Consider the following 5,251-nt stretch of genomic DNA (forward strand, 5'->3'; position numbering starts at 1 on the left):
GGAAGGCGGGGGGAGGCGGCCGCGGCGGCTAGGAAAGGCCGGGGATGCCGCGGCCTAGCTGGTTGCTAAGGGGCGTGCTGCGCTCCTTGCGTAGTCGCTAAGGGGGGCTCCCCGCTGCCGTAAGGGGGCGGAGGGAAGAGGGGCGCTATTCTCGAAGCGCGGCTGCGCCGTCTCTGCTCCAAGAGGGGCGGCGAGCGCGGGGGAAGCGGCGGGGCCGCCCTGCCAGGGGAGGGACTGCGAACGGCGGCGGGCTCTGGGCCTGGACGTGCCCGGGAGGGCTGCCGTGTGGGGGGAGCGCTTCCTGCTGCCGCGAGACCGTGGCGAGGGCTTGCTAAACACCAGGCCCGGCAGGAGCGGCCCGCAGATTCTGGAGCTCAAGGGCCTCTTCGGATGAGCTCGGTTCCTCAGAGACCCCCCCCCCGGCACGAAGCAGTGCCTGAGCTCGAGAGCTCTGAGCCGGGGGAAGTGGGCTCTCCCTCACAGCTCCTGAGCCACACTGCCTTGCCTGTGCCTGCCGAGGCCTCAAAGACCTTGGAGAAGTGGCTGAGAGGGAGCAGAATCTGAACTTACAGCTGAGGAGAGGCCTGGAGAATGAGCCTAGATGTGCTATTAGAAGCACAAGGCTTGGTAGCTTTATTCTGTGTGAACCAGCATCTTTCTGGAGGTGCTTTTGGGCTTTGGGTCTGGATGGCACTTGGTAAGAACCCACGAGTTGCGTTTCCTATCTCCATTTGCTGGCATGCAGTACGCCACTCGGAGGCAGCTGCATCTCGTGGGCTTCCCTTGCTACCTCAGGGATCCCAAAGGGGAGTTCATGTGCTTAAGGATCTACAGGTCTCTTCCTGTGTTTCCCCATAGCTGCCAGCCTGAGATCTGGAACTTTGTTTCTCATCCAGGAATGCAGTATTGTTGCCCTAAACGCTTAATTGTAAAGGGTGTCTGAGACCTGCTTCAATGTCTCATAGTGCTATCTTGTCAGTAACACAGGCATAGAGAAGCAGCTGTGGCCCCTGCTCTTTGGAGCAGGACTTCAGTGGTGCTGAAAATCTCTGTTGGGTTTTCAGGCCAGGATTTTAACCCATTCAGTTTTTGTAGAGTTAGGCCTGTAGCCAATGGATGCTGCAGCCAAAGACCGAACTTGGAAAGTTAACCACAGTTCCCTAGGAGGTAAGCAGGAGTAAGTGCTGCGGAATGGCTGTGCGTAGGACTCTGTCCACCATGATATATGATTTTGTCTCCTGAGGAAATGAAGTTCTGTATTTTTCATTAAGAATAAGGTGATACTATGCTGCTTCGGTTGCTGGAGGGATCAGGTGTACAGCAGAGCAGGTGCAGAACATGTAAGGATCACCACTTCCCCCTGCAGAGGAATGTGGGTCTATAAACAGCTACAGAAGAAGTTTGTTAGGTCAGAGGGTTTAAATGAAGGGAAGGGTACTTATGTGTCATGAGCTCCCAGGGATTTCAGTGCCGTTAGACTCACTATGGGAACAAAGAGTTGCTTTGGTTAGTTTTTTTTTTAATTTTGTTTTATTGGTTATTCTAGGATGTGCTTTTGTGCTGAACCCTGTTTTCAAATTGTTTTTAAACTCTAGTATGGAGTGCTGCTTTTAGCATTGGTCAGTGCTGCCTTGGTCCAAGGGAGTTCAGTCACCAGCAGTGCACTGTGGAACTGCAGTCTGGTCATGAAGGATCATTGAGATATCCCAGAGGATGAATCTTGTAGTTACTTTTAACTTCATGGAAGGCTCATGCAATCTTCAGTTCTCTGAAATAGACAGCGTGCCAGTTCTTTTGGGCAATACCTGAAAGTCAAATGCTTGTATTCCCTGTGTGGGCATCCAGCATCTGGGTGCAGTTTCAAGAGTCTTGCTCCAATGAGTTTGACAGTTCTGGCAACAGATAAAAGACAAGGGCGTACTTTGGTATGTGGAGGGGTCTGGGTATCTGTACATCTCCAAAAGAATCACAATGAAGGCCTGTGTTGGGTTGTGGTACAGTTATAAAGTCTGTACTTGATGAAGAGTTTAATAGCCTGTGTGGCAGCTTGAAGGTTTTAAGTAGCCATGTCCTTTTTATACTGCCTTTGCCTCATGCGTGTCTCCGAGATCAAGAGCAATCTCCAGTATTGCTTTTATTGCAGTTGAAGGGTGAAGATTTGAGGAGAAAGGTTATATTTTATTTGACCAGGCAATACAAGTTGGGGAGGAGAGTTAGGTAAGCTTCTAGGCACATTGCCTTTTTTCCTGACAGTAATTCTGGGTAAGAAACTGGTAGGTTGCTCATTGGAGATTAAATTTGAGCTGAGCAGGTGTTTAAGCTAGATATCATTAGGTAAATAGAATGATGATGAAGATGATGGTAGTTGGACCTTCTTGATGACTGTGCTTTCTTAATCATATGGAGTCAAGCTCGAGTATGTCATGCTTGGCTTGCTCGAGAGCTGGGGCTTCTGTTGCACATTCTGGATAACATTGCATGAGGTGAACGCTGTTTTTTACTTTCAAGAGGTATTTGTGCAATTCTGTCTGCAATTGAGAAAGCAAAGGCTGGAACCGTTTGTGGTAAATGTACTTAATGAAATAACGTGTATGGTTCTAACATTAGATCTTAGGCTGATGGTCCCTGAGAGGCTGGCATAAGTTAAAAACTAGTCTAGGGAGTTCTTACTGCTTAAAACAAAAAACATCTCAGAACTAGTTTGATCATTTCTGCTGTTAAATGGCTTTTGATAAGCCATCTGTTAATGCTTTGTAAATAGAGATAAATTTGAGCTTAGAGTGTAAGATAGCTGTGAAACTTATCCCCCCCTCCTCCACTTTCCCATTTTTTAAAGGCTGATTAACTTGAAAATGACACCGTTTCTTTAAAATGTTGTTTCTGTTAGGTATATCTTCGGGTAATTGTAACTAGAAGATCTGAGGGAACAGGCTTTAGCTTGTATGTGGAACAAATGTTCGCACAGTGAGCTTGCTTATAAGAATTTTTCATGCCCAATTAGAGAAGAGAGAATATTCATTAGAAACTGGTTGCAAAACCTTAGCTGTAGAGCAGCAAGGGAAAGAAAAAATGTAGTACCTAAACCAATTTGACTTAACTTTTAAAATTACCCTCTTGCCATCTTGGTTATCCACTTTTACCAGCTATTTTTATCTCGGCACATATACTCAGGCTTAAACAGTGTTCATTTGATTGGCTGATGTTGTCAAAAGAAGATATGAACTTAATCCTAGGCATGAGTTGTTATGTTGAAAAGCATTTTCACATCATTGACAAGCCTCTCCTATTTGCCCTTTCTGATAGATTCAGCTAACGAGGTGCTGTGTGTGCAGTGAAGTTAAGCATTTAAGGTGTTGTTTCAATCATGCACGTACAAAGAAGAAAGAAGTTTGCTTCATGCCATGTTTCCATCATCTTTGTTCCTCAGGAGGAGAATCACTAGATCTGCATCAGCTGAGCGAGTGTATATTAGGGATAGCAGGGCCTGACTTGGGAAGGTTCTTAAGTACATTCTTGGTGTTAAAAACATACTTTTTCTTCTTTGAATCGGTAGAAAGTAAATGCTTAATAGAATATTGTGTTACTGTTTTGGAAGTCTGCAGCGGGTTTAGATGTATGTGGTTCTTGGCGCCTGTCTCTGTCAGGCTGCCTTTTGCTCTGTGTAGCCATGTTAATTTTATGTGTAGACCTGTACTGCAATAAGGCCTTGTTGTGGGCATGGTAAAAAGATAGTCCCTGCACAGAGGAGTTTTGCTCCACTCAGTCACAGAAGCTGCTCAGGCAGGAGTCAAGACCTGTCTTTATGACGTAAGGTGAATGGAGCATTTTTCTTCCAAAAATGCATGGCAGCGTTTCACAGAAGAATATGGCTTAATAATTCTTTTTGCAGCTAAACCATAGCTGAGCAGTAGCACAAAGCCTCTGGGGTTTCTGGTGAGTATAGTGATTTTACAGTTGTGTCTGGTAGCCTGTGTCTGTTTTGCCAGCTGTTGTACAGGCCCAGCAAGAGCAGTCTCTGCCCCAAAGAGCTTGCTGCCTAAATAGACAGAGTAAACAAGGGCTGGGAGGGCAGCGGGGCACAGAGATGTGAACCAAGCTGCCCTCTGTGCAGCAGGTCAGTGTCAGAGCCAGAAATAGAAGAGGGTGCTGTGAGCCTTCAGCCAGTGCCTGCCTTCTGGACCACCTTGGACTGGAGAAATTGGAGAGCCAGAGAGCTCATTGCAAGGTGGTTCTTTATTTAAAGCCTGAAAGAAAGGAATAATGTTGCAGCTGGGCTAAACTTATTTCCTCTTTGTTACAAAGGAATTTTAAAGGGCAAGTTAAAAGTTGCAACCTAAATAGCTTGACAATGTGCTCTTTGTAATACATTAATAGCTGTTGTCAAAATGTAGAAACGTTCTGCTGCGTGTTTTCTCTCTCCCATCTCCCATCCTGCCTTGCCCACTGGCACTGTGGGATCTTCTCCAGTCCAGAAAAATAGATTAATTAGTGGGTGACTTTATTTTCTTTGAGTATTTAAGAACTAGTGTAAGCATTTATGCGAGTTAATAAAAGCAGTGTTTTCTCCAGATCTTGGATAAATATATACACCTGCAGGAGCAGGAAATGGCCAATCTATGTAAGTCAAATCCAAATGCAAACTGCAGCAGTCGTCGGAGACCTCTGCCTTCAGTGCTGGGGGGGTGGGGGGTGTGAAGCAGCGTGGAAAGCTCCTTCAGTTTCCTTCGTCTTTTAAAAGCTGTTTTGCCAGCTTTAAGTCAGAACTGAAGTAGGCGATGAGCTGGTGCAGACGATGCAGAGGGGAACGGTCTGGGGAGGATACTGCAATAACAGCTAAAGCCTGGAAGAGGGCACACAGCTATTGCTTTGTGCTGGAAAAGTCAGTGCATTTCAGGAACTCTTGTTACATTCTTACTGTCTTAAACTATTACTTCTGGGCAACCAGAATGGCACACTTACTAAAACAATTTCTTGATGTGGGAATGGGAAATTGTAAGGAGCCTGTGTCCCCTCCATTTACAATCTTCGCAAGTTCAAAGCAGCAGCAGAATTTTATCTACTTCAGGGCTTCAGAAATGTATGTGTCAATAATGTGTCTATTGCTATTATTCCTGTAACTTGCATCAGTGTAATAGCTGTGTGCTGTTTCATTCTGTACAAACATTGCCCTGACAGTCCACTCTTTCAATTCAGAATACATGACAACTATTGAGCAGCTGTGGGTTTGCTCAGATCTTCCTGGGCTATTCTT

Source organism: Meleagris gallopavo, chromosome 8 (assembly GCF_000146605.3).
Source record: "Meleagris gallopavo isolate NT-WF06-2002-E0010 breed Aviagen turkey brand Nicholas breeding stock chromosome 8, Turkey_5.1, whole genome shotgun sequence".
Classification (NCBI taxonomy): Eukaryota; Metazoa; Chordata; class Aves; order Galliformes; family Phasianidae; genus Meleagris; species Meleagris gallopavo.